The following is a 15,166-nucleotide window of genomic DNA, read 5'->3' as shown; positions in this document are numbered from 1 at the left end:
TAATTACTATTACTATTACTATACCTACCTAGTAATAGTAATTACTATTACTATACACACCTAGTAATAGTAATTACTATTACTATACACACCTAGTAATAGTAATTACTATTACTATACACACCTAGTAATAGTAATTACTATTACTATACCTACTTAGTAATAGTAATTACTATTACTAGAGCTAAAAGGTTGCATAGTAATTACTATAGTAATAGTAATTACTATTACTATAGTAAACGGCAACCCTGGCTAGCACTACACTAATTACTGTATAAACAATACATGCCACTCTACCTAACGCCTGCTCCACACCCTTAATCGTACACACCACCGCCTGCAGTAGTGTATGCACCACTAATACTACCTGCATAATCTATACTACATTACAACCTGTACAAACTTCTACTTTAAAGAGAAACTGCTAAAGAAAAACTTCTAGTAGATAAGATTATATAATTTTAAAAAGCATAAAAAAAATAATAACTATATAAGTTAACTATATAACATCTTTATAAACAAAATAAAGATCTTTATTAATTTATGTTAATAGCTAGATATCTAGGAAACTTAGTACACAGACATCTTTCTAGATATTCTAGAAAGTTAGGCAAATATGCACTATATGCACAACATAGGCCTTAGACATAACTAGAAGCATTTATATAACATCTTAAGCATTATAATAAAGAATTTTGCGTAAAGAGAAAAAAAAAACTATAAAAGGCAAAGTTTTACATAAAAAGTAAGACTATTCTAGTAGAGAAACAGCCTATTAAGTTTAATAGTAAAAGGATTAAACTTACGCATAACATAGTAGTTTTTACTTAGAAAGAATAAGTAAGCTACCTTTATATAATTAACCTAGAAGATAAGGATGCTGCATAATAATATGTTAAGTAACATGTAAGAAGGGCATACATTGCATTTATATGTTAACTAGAGGCAGCATTTAACTTCTTTATTGCTGCATAAACTATAGACTCTTTGCATAACAACATTAACACACTTAATGTATAAATCTAATAGTAGATAGATAATAGTAAGCGCAGTCTTACCTTTTTACTATTATAGCTTAATAGTGTAAAGCTGTTTATCTTTATAAATAAATTATTTACTAATAATAAGAACTTTAGCTTATAGCTAGAATTCTTAATTATATTAAGTAATAAAAACTATATAAAGTAAAGCAACTACTTTAAAATACTAGGCAACATTATACACTAGAATTCTACTAAGTGTAAAAAAGTAACTAGAAGTGTTTTTACTAGTAAACTATATAAAATAGTTAGAAAGTTTAATAATGTAATTACTTTTAGTACAACTTTATAGTAAATTATATAAACACTTAAACTGCTACTAATTTTAGTAGTAATCTACATAGATTTAAGGTTTTTATATAATTACTTTATTAAGCTAAGCACTACTAGTAAAAAGTAACTTATAATTAACATTATGTTACTCTATAAATTATATAAGAAAAGGGAAATTACTAAAATTAAGTAAATTAATAGTAAAAACAACTTAGTAGATGCATGTATAAAGAAAACACTAAACTAGGCTTTTTAATTATTAGTTTTAACTAACTACCTCTCTATCTAGATAGAAGCATCTGTAGACTAGCTAGATCCTGTACGCAAAGATGCTTTAGACTAACTAGACTAATAACGCCTTTATATAAAGCTTATTTCCTTTTATTTTATTTTTTTATATTATACACACTTATTTTTCTTATTATAAGGATCTGTTACTGCTAGCACTATATAAAAAAAGAAAAGAGCTAGGGGATTATACAGCAGGGCTTAGAAAGCAAAGGATAAAGAAAAGAAGAGCTATCTATATAGCACAACTAGCCTATTCTAACGCACAGCATTACTAGGGGCAAGTCCTAATAAATAGGGTGGAGTAAAAGTAGAACATAATTAGATAGACCTACACAGACAGAAGGGAGGTAACATGTACAGAAGGTAACTTTTTAGACAAAAAGAAAAGTTGCTAGTGTCTATACACAGCAGCAGTGTTATAGTTTAGATACAAGCAATCGCGCACAAGCAGGACTACGTATCTATGTTACATAATGCTTATGCGCAAACCTCTGTGCGCAAACATCTAGATATCCCCCTTTTCCTCTGTACAGAGGAAAGAAAAGAGTAATAGAACTAGAAACATGTTGCCCTTACCTTACCTACCTTGTACGCTGTGCACACTGTACACCACCACTCTTACTCTTGCTACTTAAGTGCTCATACCATAAGCAGCTAGCTGTCGGAGCCCATTCAACAGTTAACCTTATTCTTAAACAGATGCGTTAAGTGTGTAAAAAAGTATAGTAAGTGTAACACTTTTATGTCTAATGCTGTGTAAGATTAGTTAGAGAAGAAGAGAGAGACACTTCTTTAAAAGGCTACTGCTATAAAGGTTTATAAGTAGGAGCTTAGTAAAGAGATGTCGCGTTAGGTCTAAGAGACTTTAAAGGCGACAGCTAGGGAGCGTTCTAAACAGGATTATATCTAAAAATTGTTAGATCTGCTAGAGGCTTAGCGCGTAAAGTATTTAAAGGGGGACCTCTCTTTCTTAGACAAGATAAAAGCTTTTAAGGCTAAAGGAGAGGGCTGTTCTCCTCTACAGCCCTCTTTAGCTAAGACTTGTCTCTAAAGGCTGCTGCTATCTAGTAATAACATGGCTGTCCCTTTTAATATAAGTGCCTTATTACTTAGCTAGTTTTTTTTAGACAAGCTTAAAGGTACTTTTATACTAACAGCTGCGTGTTTTGTAAATTCTTAGCTAGTTTCTATGTGTTTTTACTAGTAAGCTACTTTTTTTATTTTACTAGAAACTTTTTTTTATTTTTTTAATTACTAATAATATGTTTAACTTTATACTTAGTCTCTTTATTTTTTTATTTTTATATAGATAAAAGAATCTTTTTAGGTGCTTTCTCTAATCTAGAGATATAGAACTATAGGTGTATCTTTATATATAAAGAAAGCTTAAGTTTATAATTATTTTATTAAGTTTATAAAACTTTATATAGCTTTATTTTTTTTTACTAGCTTTTTAGAAGGTCTTAGTATCTTAAAGTTCTTAGTGTTAAAATATATGTAGTCATCTAGGTAAATCTCTAGTCCTGGTGTAAGGACGGAGCTCTGTACCACTACGCCAATACAACTAAAAAGGTGCGAATAATCAACCAACAGTTGATTATTGCGTACAGAATAGTATATATACCCGTCGCACGTAAGCACCATCTCGGCCTTACACGTAAGCGCCATCCCGGCCTTACACCTAGTTATTATAATTTATTTACATACTTTTCTATTATTTCTTAGCTAGATCTAGCTTCTACTGCAAATTTTTTATGTATACTTTATAGACTTAATAACTAGTCTATTAATTTTTATAGGTCTGTAGGTTAGTTTCCTTATAGCGTAAAGTAAGAGTTATACCTAAAATTAGCTTTATATAGTGTTTTCTTTATTATAGCTAATTCTATGTTGTTAATAGCTAATTATGCTATTAAAAGCTATTCTGCCTAATTATTTTAAGTGTAGGAGATATACTTTCTAAGATATTTTTCTACTTTAGTGTTTACTCTCTTAGTCTAACTATCTGTCTGTAGGTAGTAGGCTGTAGACAGCTTGTGTGTTATACTAAGGTGCTGCATAGCTGCTTTTTAGAATCTGCTAGTAAATAGTTTATCTTAGTTAGAGATAATAATCTTAAAGCATTTATATACTAATATTATATTTTATTCTAATTTATAGATAAATTTTTTAGCTATTATTATTTTTTCTAAGGGCTAGGTGTGCAGATATTTAGTAGTTTTATTAAGAGCTACTATAATTATGTTGCACATTCTTTCTATTTCTAGCTTCTTAGATAGGGGTAGTCTTATAATAAAGTCTATTATAATTATTATTTATAGTAATTTTAGTGCTTTAATTAGGTAAAGGTATCTGTAAGTCTTATACCTTTATAAGTTATTTTTATTATAGATATTGCATTCTTTAAGCACTTTAGTGCACAGTTGCTTTACTTTTAGTATTTGTTGTAGTATAGCAGCTTTTAATTTCTTTTAGAGTGTGATAACAAGCACTGTCTCTACTGTATGGAGCTGGGGAAGCAAGGTAGAGTAGGTCGGCTCTATTTTAGCTACACTAAGATAGAGAGGAGAAAGGGAGCTTTAAAGGCAGCTCTGCAGAAGAAGTGCTTACAGCGCTAAAGCGCTAGCAAAGACGCTAGCGCTAAGTAAACTAATAGCATTGCGCTAGTCACACCCCCTATATCCTAATTAGCTGCACAGGCAGCTTGTTATGTGACGCGCGACAGAGCTCTCTGCGTAGGACTGTCACATCACCCCCCTCTAAGGCAGTCTTATCCCTAAGACTAGGTAGTTTAGCGCTTCTATGTTAGTCTTTAAACTAGTTAAAACCTTAGCGCAAGTTAATTATTAACCTTTATAAGTTTTATATTCTTACCTTTTTTATACGCTTGCAACTAGGCGTCTAGTCGCGCTAGCAGACTAGGCTTAGTAGGATATGCTTAGTAGAAGTCCTTTACCTTATGCAGAGCTCTAAAGAATCTGTTAGCATTATACTAGGTAGGGTTAGGATTATAGCCTACCTATAAGGCTTAGTATTAGAGACGCCTGTAGTAGACGCAACTATTTAAAATGTTCTAAACCTGCTACTTAGAGTAACTATTAACCTTAATTAGCTTTTCTAAAGGCTTAACCTAACCTAGCAGTGTTGTAGGTGCTGCCTACTATAGGCAGTCTGTGTGGAAGATGTTGTGCATTCTTATGTATAAAAGAAGCTTAAGCTAGTACAAATAACCTTTTATGCCTATAATTAGATAGAGCCTATACATCTGCTAGTTAAGCTTCTAGCTAGGGCGCCTTATAGTAAAGCCCTTAAGGGTTACATATACCTTATTGCCTACTATAAAGTTAGGCTTATGCTACTTTTTATTTACTTAAGCTGCTTACTGCTTTTAAGCTTAAGTAATGCTTTTCCTTATAATCTTAATTACTTATTATATAGTGTTGTAGTAGAGCTTAGCATAGCTTTAAGCCTTCTTACATAAAATCTACTCTAGTGCAGTTAGTAAGCGTCTCGTACATGCCTCCTAGTTCTAGTAGTGTGTTAAATAATAGCTAAACTTAATTTTAAATAGTAATAACCCTATTATCTTATATATGTGATGACAAGCACTGTCTCTACTACCGTATAGAGCTGGGGAAGCAAGGCAGAGTAGGTCGGCTCTATTTCAGCTACACTAAGATAGAGAGGAGAAAGGGAGCTTTAAGGGCAGCTCTGCAGAAGAAGTGCTCGCGGCGCTAAGGCGCTAGCAAGGACGCTAGCGCTAAGCAAACTAATAGCGTTGCGCTAGTCGCACCCCCTATATCCTAATTAGCTGCACAGGCAGCTTGTCATGTGACGCGCGACAGAGCTCTCTGCGTAGGACTGTTACATTACCCCCCTCTAAGGCAGTCTTGTCCCTAAGACTAGGTAGTTTAGCGCTTCTATGTTAGTCTTTAAACTAGTTAAGACCCTAGCGCAGGTTAATTATTAACCTCTATAAGTTTTATATTCTTACCTTTTTTATACGCTTGCAGCTAGGCGTCTAGTCGCGCTGGCAGACTAGGCTTAGTAGGATATGCTTAGTGGAAGTCCCTTACCTTATGCAGAGCTCTAAGGAATCTGTTAGCATTATACTAGGTAGGGTTAGGATTATAGCCTACCTATAAGGCTTAGTATTAGAGACGCCTGCAGTAGACACAACTATCTAGGATGTTCTAAACCTGCTACTTAGGGTAACTATTAACTTTAATTAGCTCCTCTAGGGGCTTAACCTAACCTAGCAGTGTTATAGGTGCTGCCTGCTGTAGGCAGTCTGCGTAGAAGACGTTGTGCATCTTTATGTATAAAGAGAGCTTAAGCTAGTATAAATAACCTCTTATAGCTATAATTAGATAGGGCCTGTACATCTGCTAGTTAAGCTTCTAGCTAAGGCGCTCTATAGTAAAGCTTTTAAAGGTTATGTATACTTTATTGCCTACTATAAAGTTAGGCTTGCGCTGCTTCTTATTTGCCTAAGCTACTTACTACTTTTAAGCTTAAGTAATGCCCTTCTTTATAATTTTAATTACTTATTATACAGTGTTATAGTAGAGCTTAGCATAGCTTTAAGCCTCTTTACATAAAATCTGCTTTAGCGCAGTTAGTAAGCGTCTTGTACGTGCCTCCTAGTCCTAGTAGTGTGTTAGACAATAGCTAAACTTAATTTTAAACAGTAATAACCTTGTTGTCTTATACAGTAAAGATGCTTAAGCCTAGTCTATATAGGGCAGCAGGTCTAACTAGTTGTCCTAGAAGTAATTAATAAATAGACATAGTTACTAGTTAATATACTAATTTAGCACCTTTATGTTGCTGTTAGTTTAGGGATAGTAAGGCGTAGAAAGCTTTTATTTAACACTAGTAAAGTAGTAAAGCTTATTTATAAATGCAGAGGTAAACTATAGTCTATAGTTAGAGACAATTAATTAAGAGGGTCTATAGACGCGCTAGATATAGCAATAGTATAGGTCTGCAGCCCTTACAGCAGTAATAGTCTTATAGCACAGTAGTAAGAAGCAGCACTTGCTTAGATAGTCTACTATAATAAACACATTATTATAGCTAGCTTAATTAAGTAAAAATAACTTAAAATTTATAAAAATATCTTACTATGTTTACTTAAGTATTAGTAGTAGCTTAAGAAGCTTTAAAGTCTTATTTTAAAAGATATAGCTCTACTAATAGGCCTTATAGGCGCTAATGTAGGTCTTAACATCTTAGCTTATGCTTAGCTAGTAGTACTACTTATATAGTAGCTTAGTTATTTTTCTAGTTTTAAGATGTGTAGTAAGTTGCATTATGTAAATAGTATAGATAAGGTAGGTTCTTAGAAACTAAACAGCTAGAACTATAAGCTTCCTTTTCTTTAGTAGTAGGCCCTTAGCATTAAGCTTTTATTACAAGCTAGAATTCTGCGCTTTATTATAGTAGTATTATAGGCTCTTATAATTCTAATTAGCATTTAAGATCTAATTAATAAGCTTATATAGTTAATTTATTAGCAGTAGCTTTATAAGCTTTTTATTTAGTAAAGGGGTGCTCTATAAAGTAGCGTGTAATTAAGTAATAAGACTAACACTAATCTACTCTTAGCTTAAAAAAAAGCGTGTATAAGCAGCCTTATTTTTTTCTTTTTATGTTTTAAGCTCCTTCTGCTTCCTTAACAGCGCGTCTGCAACAATGTTAGCAGTGCCTAGGCAGTAAGTTAGCGTAAGGTTAAAGTCTACTATTAGCATAGCCTATTATATTTAGTAAGGGGTAAGCTTACACTTAACAGCAAAGTACTTAAAAGCTTAGTAGTTAGTAATTACTATAAATAGTTTATTTTATTATAAGCCTATTAGCTACACTTACTACTCTTATAGGCCTTAGACAACTATAAGCATCTTTTTATTATATATATTATAGTTTATCTGCAGCAGGCTTATAGTCTTAGAGTAGAACGCCACAGGGCGCTAGATGCTGTTGTCCTGCAGCTGTAATAGTACTTCTGTAACAACTCTGTTACTTATGTTAGTCTTTATACACATCTTATAATTTAGTAAGTAGTGTGTAAAGATATTATCTAACAGCATAAGGTTTTTAGCGCGCTTAAACATAGCTAACTTATGCTCTCTTAAAAGATGCTAGGCGCTACACTTAAGCAGCTTTGTAAGTAGCTATACAATGCAACTATAGTCCTTAAGGAAGGCGTAGTAGAAGTTGCAGAACCCTAGGAACAACTGCAGGCTCTTAATTAAGGTTAGTATAGGCTAGTCTTAGACAGCAGCTACCTTAGTAAGGTCCTTATAGATTTTATTTATACTAATAATAAAACCTAAAAAATTTATTTTAGTAACTATAAATTTACTCTTTTTAAAGTTAATCTGTAGGCTAGTGTTTTATAGACAACATAGGACCTTAGTAACATGTGCCTTATGCTGTAAAAAGTTGTCTAAGTAAATTAAGATGTTGTTAAAGTAAGCTATATAAAAGTTATTAAGCAGGCTATATAAAACTTAATTAATATATTACTAAAAAGTTACAGGGCTATTATAGAGTCTAAAAAGCAGCATATAATACTTATAGTTGCTATAGTGTGTTTAGAAGGTAGTTAAGTTCTTAACCTTTTTAGTAAGCTAGATATAATAAAACGCCTGTTATATATTAAGCTTAGTAAAAACCTTAGCTGCAGCTAGCTGCGTAAGCGTCTTCTAAATTAGAGGTATTAAGTAAGTGTTTTTCTTTATAATTATGTTAAGTTTATAATAGTCTACATAAAACCTTTACTTTTTTTTTAGCTTCTTAGTAAACAAGACTAAAGAAGCGTAGCTAGCGTTGCTGTGCGTAATAAATCCGCGTTATAGGTAGTTGTCTAGATAGTCCTTAACTAGCCTAAGCTGCTCTAGAGACATGCTGTATAGTAGGCTACTTAATAAGGTGTTCTCTGCTATTAGCTTAATATTATAGTTAACGCTAAGTTAGTGCAGCAGCAGTTTATCTAAGTCTCTTTTTAAGAAGTAAGCTAGTGTAGCTTTAGCGTACACAAGGGATAGTAACTTCTTAAGCATTAGCTGTTAAAGCTTATTCTTAGGATTAACTATTATAAGTGCTTAGCAGTCCTTAATTAGTTAATTAACTTTATAAACACTAATATGTCTAATTATAACATCTCTACACCTTATATGTAGCATAAACGCAGCAGTGTTAATTATGTTTACCTTTAGCCCTACCTTAGCAAGTGCTTTTTTAGAGATAGCTAGTTAACATTAGCGCGCTTAATTAGCGCTAAGAGGTATTAGTTAAAAATTAAGTTACTTCTTTATCTTTTTTAAGTTCTACTGCTAATTATGCTTCTAAGTTAATTAAAGTTAGTATTAATTAATTTTTAATATTTTTATAAACTTATTTTATTAGTTAGTGTCTGCTTAATAAGATTAGTTAATCTATAAAGACACACTACACATAAGGATAATAATATTACACTTATAGTCTTACGTCTAATTATTGTCTAGCTACTAAATTAATTATTTTTTATAGTTAATCTAAACACTAGCCTTTTTAAAAACTTTATAGCCTATAATTAAGTTATAACAGCCTGTGTTATAAGGGATAAAGAGTGTAAGCAGCTAGTAGCTGTTAATTACTAGATCTATATAGAAGTACTTGTCTACCTGTCTATTTAGTTAATTATTATATCTTGTAATAAAAATAGACTTAATGCTAAGCATCTTAGGCTATAGGTGCTTCTAGATTATTTGTAGGTGTTGCAGGTGGATTAGATTATAGCTGCTAGCCCTTGTGTTAATAAAACTGTTTAAGTGTACAGTAATCCCTCTAGCAGAGACGCAGTAGGGCAGCATAAAGGGCTTACTGCTAAATAGCAGCTTACGCAGCTCCTGTGCTAGCGCTTTATCTATTAACTCTAGGGAGAAGACTTTCTTTAGAGTAAGTCTTTTTTTAATTTACTATCTTTGCTAGAGCTTATAGTGTCTAGCTTCTGCGCTGCTTCTATAGCCTTACTCTTAGCGCAGGTGTAAGGGTAGTTGCAACTTATATATTCTAGCTAATAGCATAAGTAGTAGGTTATAGCATTCTTTATTAAAGCTACCTATGCTTAGAGTGTTGCTAGAGTTATTAAGGCAGTAGTAGCAGTAGCAGGTTAAAAAACGTTCTAACGCGTAAGCTTCTCTTAACCTCTCTACACGCATTGCGCGCTTAACTTTATAGTAGACCTCTGCAGTAAGAAGAATATTTAGTAGGCTTACTTTATATAATTAAAAAAGCTAACTATTAAGTTGTTATAGTAAGTCTTTATATGTACTTAAAGTTAACTTAATAAAGTGTTATAGATCTTATTCTTCTACTACTTAAGCAGCAGCTTAGCTTTATTTATAAAGCATATAAACTAGGCTTTAAAGTCTTTAAAATTTTAAGATAGCTTTATTTTAAGCTAGTAAAGCTTAGTCTTAGCTTTTATTTACTAGTTAGTATTTTTAAAGCTTTTTTCTAAGAAGCTTATAATATTCTTAGTTATTACTAGCTTACTTTACTACTTTTAGGCTTTAAAGTAGAAAACTAGTTAACTTAGCGCTTAACTACCTACCTTACTTTTAGTATAGTGTACTTAAGTGTCTTCCTTCTTTATAGAGTTACTATTTGTAGGTATAAAGTAGTCTATGTTATAAAGTAGCTTACTTATTAAAAGGTCTTTTTAGTAATTAAATTTAACATTATCTTTACTTATAAACCTAGGTAAATCCTTTGCTTTAGCTAATAGTTTTAGCCTAGCTCCCTAGCTTATAGTACTAATATAAAAGAGGTTAGGCGTTTTTAGCGTAGCTAGGTTAAATTACAGTTACTTTCTTAGTGTAGTTAGCGTAGGTGTGCCTCTTAGCGCTTAATAAGCTTTATCTAAGAGAAATAATTAATTACACGCTAGTATAGCAGTAGCTTTAAGTCTTTTAACTTTATTCTTATAATTAGCTAGGTATTTAAGGGTTTTATTTAGTAAGCTTTAAAGCTTTTATAGCTTTTTACTAACCTTTACTTACTTAGCTTTTACTATGTTAACTGCTTTAGTAAAAGTATTAGCGTAGTTTTAATAAGCTTACACTTTTAATAACTACTATAGTAGCTTATTTGCTATAACCAGGGTTGCCACTTTTATAGTAATTACTATTCTAAAATAGTAATTACTATTTTTTTAAAAAGTCTATAACAGCTTCATTACATTAGCTAATATTCTAAAAACCTAAACTTAGATACTAGGTATACTAAAGTATAGATCTATAAGATTAGATTCTACTATATAAATTTGTATCCCTAGTAATAGAGAAAAACAGAGAAAAAAAGCAGAAATAGTAATAGTAATAGTAATTACTATTTTTCTCTCCTTTTTTTCTCTCTTTTTTATTTATTATAAATGTATTAAATATAATTTTTAGAATTTAAATTTATAGATTTATAGACTAGTTTACTTAGCATCTATATATTAATTTTTAGAATTATAGCTTATGTAATTAAGTAATAATAATGTTTTTAAAAACATAGTAATTACTATTTTAAAAATAGTAATTACTATAAAGTGGCAACCCTGGCTATAACTATGTAATCTACAGCTATAAGGTTTAGTAGGTCTAGGCAGAGGCTAATTAAATTATAATTAGTAGTACCTTAGGTAATAGCTTCTGTCTAAAACAATAGTGCTTTCCTAGCTTACTAAGCGCGCACGTGCGCAGTCTTAATAGCGTAGTCCTCTTTAAACACATTGTTAGCGTAGAACTAAGCCTAGCATAGCAGCGTTCTTAGTTTAGGCGTATAAGCGTTGCTAGTAGGCTAGGTGGTAGGATTAACGCGCATTTTAATTCTTAACAGCTTCCCTATTTTAGTGCTCTTAGCTCCTTTCCTCTACTCTAGGGCCTAGCAGTCCGCAGAGGTATAGTGTAGTGTGAGCCCCAGGTCTGGTGACGGTGGGGCTGATAGTTAATTAGTGGTGGGTTTGTACGTAGGTTTGTACGTGGGTTTGTACAGAGCCTGCGGCTCTCTTCGCGTTGTTGCGGTGGTAGTTAGTACAGTAGGCCCCCCCCCTACAGTTAATTTAAACTAGAGCAGCAGCGCTCCTAGCTTAAAGCTCCTTAATAAAGTGCAATAATTTAATTATTGCTTAGTGTTGCTTTTATAGTTGCCTAGCTTAACTAAGGCTTTAAAGTAGATAGCTATTGTTAACAAACTAAGGCTTAGCTTAGTTATACTAGTAGATTTGTCTAAGTAAGGGTTAGTTAGCAGATTAAGCTTTTAGAGCTAACTGCATAGTAAACCTAGATATTATGTTACTGTTTTTTAGCTAAATAAGATAATTTTAGTGTAATGTAATAATAAGCACTGTCTTTACTACTGTATAAAGTTAGAGAAGTAAGGTAGAGTAGGTTAGCTCTATTTTAGCTACACTAAAATAGAGAGGAGAAAGGGAGCTTTAAAAGTAGCTCTGTAGAAGAAGTGCTTGCAGCGCTAAAGCGCTAGTAAGGACGCTAGCGCTAAGCAAACTAATAGCGTTGCGCTAGTCGCACCCCCTATATCCTAATTAGCTGCACGGGCAGCTCGTCATGTGACGCGCGACAGAGCTCTCTGCGTAGGACCGTCACATAGAGAGTGCCTATTCATAGGTGCCTAAATATTAGGGATTTATAATATTTTTAAATTAAGTTTTTCTATCTTTACTTATTTACTATAAGCATGCAGAGTTCTTTTATAAGTTAAGGCTTATTAAAGATCTATCTTTTACTAGTTTTTTTAAAAAAAGTAAACTTTTTAGATCTTTTCTTCTTTTTATTAAAGTAATTTAGCCTTTAGCTAAGGGTGTTAGCTTGCTAGTTCTGTGCTCTTAGAACGTGCTTAATAATGCAGTTAAATTGTGTAAGCTTTATTACCTATTTTACATGCATTAGTAATAGTTTCTTTATAGTTAAAAATGTAACTAAGTTTACGTAGTCTGTTATAATGTAAAAGAGTTTTGCTATTTTATGTAGCTCTATAGCCTATACTTTTACTGCGTTTAGTATAGCTTTTAGCTTTTTATTAGGTATACTGTAGCCTACTTTAGGTCCTAAGAACTTAGCAGAGTAGTATGCTACTAGGTGCTATTTTCTGTCTTCTTGTTTCTAGTACAACGCGGCTCTGCTAGCTCCTAGGAACGCATCTGTGTAGATCTTAGTATCTAACTGTGGGTTATATATTCTTAGTACTAGCTTAGCTGTTATAGCTTATTTTAGCATTATAAATGCTTTGTTTATTTATAGGGTCTAGATAAACTTTACTATTGCCTATTTCTTAGTAGTAGTGTTTGTTAAAGGTATAGTAATTTTTAAATAGTTCTTAATTATTTATTTAATATATTTTAATAGTCTAAATAATCTTTTAACTTTTTTAACTATTATAAGTTCTAGCTATTTAAGTACTTTTTATACTTTAGCTAGGTTAATTTTTATTTCTTATTTATTAATTATAAATTCTAAATATTCTATCTTAGTAACATAGAATTTGCATTTAGAGAGCTGCAGGTAGAGTCTATACTTTCTTAGCTGCTCTAAGACCTTCTGCACTTTTTATATGTAGTCTTCTAGGCTCTCTTTTAAATAGATAAGGACGTTGTCTAGGTATACTAGGGTGAAGACATTAAGATATAGGTTAAGGGCTGTGTTAATAATTTACTAGAACATTACTAAAGCATTTATTAAGCTAAATAGCATTACTAATAGTTTATAAAGTCTTTATAAAGTTTTAAATGCTGTAAGCTACTTATTTTTTATTTATTCTAATTTTATTAAATCTGTCTTGTATGTTAAACTTTATAAAGTACTAAGTTTCTTTTAATTAGTTTATAATATTTTATATAATTAGTAAAAGAAATTAGTTTTAAATTATGTTATTATTTAAAGTTTTATAGTTCTAGTAGACTTAGATTTTTTTTTCTTTTTTGCAAAAACTATAGCTAAGGCAACTAAACTGTAACTTTCTTAGATATAGCCTTAGGCTAACATTTAGTTAATGTACTCTTACAAGGCTTCTTTTTACGTTCTTGTTAAGGGGTAAAGTCTGTAGGTTTTTAAATTATAGTCCTTTATTAAATTAATAGCATAGTCTTAAGGCTAGTGTAGTAGCAGTTCTTCTAGGTTATCTAGTGTTTTAAACATGTCCTTATAGTCCTTGTATTCTGTAAGAATGCTTTCTTTCTTTTAGATTCTATATCTAGATCTCTATCTAATTTATATCTTTATTACTTTTAATTTTTTTATAAGAGACCTTTTTAAGCTTTTTTTTTATAATTCTTATTACTTAGGCTTTTAGCTTTTAATAAGGGAATTTCTAGAGTTTCCTTTTCTTAGGGTAGCAACTACTACCCTGCTTTGCTTGTTTATAGACTAGGCATTAATTATTATAGCATGCTAACTAGGTTATGTGCATATAGTCTTTAAAGGTTTCTATTATTATTATTCCTTAATTAATTACAGGGTTATGTGTTCTAAGCTAGTTATAGCCTAAAATTATGTTGTACTTACTTCTTAATAAAAGTATGTTTATAGACTTTTAATTTTTCATAGTTAGAGTTTTAAAGTCTTTTTTATATGTTTCTAGGTTAATCTATTCTTTGCTATACTTAATTAAGAATGTGTTAGTAAGGGTTACCTTAAACAAGTTTTTTTTTATATAAAATAGAATGCTTTATTTATCTCATTAATCTTTATCTATAGCAGTAAAAGTGCATCTGCTGTCTATAAGAGCTAGTCTAGGCTATCCTTTATATGTAAAGGTGGTTGTTAGACTGTGTCCTGTCCCTTATCCTACTGCAACTAGGGCTAATATGTTATAAAGGACTTTTTTATTTAAAAAAGAGTAAAAATTAATATTTTATAAGTTATTATTAATTTTTTTTCTTATAGATCTAGTGTTCTTAGTTACAGCAGTTAGCTACTTTACACTTATAATCTTTAACTAGGTAATGTAATGTTAGGTAGTCTTTCTTTTTTACTGCTTTTTACTAAAAGTAGTAAAACTTATAGTTGTCTTATTTTTTACACTTTGCCTATTTTTCTTATTTGTAGGGAGAGGCTGTCTAACAGGTATAACAGTTTATAGTTTTGCAGGCTAAGGCTGTCCCTTACTATAGGCATCTGTTATAGTTTTTCTTTTATGTAGGCTACTAGCCTGCTTAGTGTTTATCATCCTAGTGCTTAACACAGTAACGCTGTGTACACTAGTACTAGGGGTATAGACAATTATTAGGTCTATGTAAGGTATTAAGAGGGCTCTTCTAAGCCCACTAAGGGTATTCTTGTGTTTGTATAATCTGTACAGAGTGCTCTTTTTATTAGCAATTGTTAGTGCTATAAGCGTTGTTTCTGCAGAGTGCACACTAGCTGTGGCTCTACTACATTACTAAAGCCTTCCTGCTAATTGCAAAGCTTAGGAGTAGTGTCTTAGGTTTTCTAGGTACTAGCTTTAGAACTTTAAACCTAGCAGGTCTACTTAATCCTTCTAGTTTTTAATCTTAAATTTTAATAAAAAAC

This window comes from Lindgomyces ingoldianus, assembly GCF_010093535.1.
Source record: "Lindgomyces ingoldianus strain ATCC 200398 unplaced genomic scaffold BDR25scaffold_26, whole genome shotgun sequence".
Classification (NCBI taxonomy): Eukaryota; Fungi; Ascomycota; class Dothideomycetes; order Pleosporales; family Lindgomycetaceae; genus Lindgomyces; species Lindgomyces ingoldianus.
The sequence above is the reverse complement of the archived record's forward strand: the minus strand, read 5'-3'. Positions refer to the sequence as shown.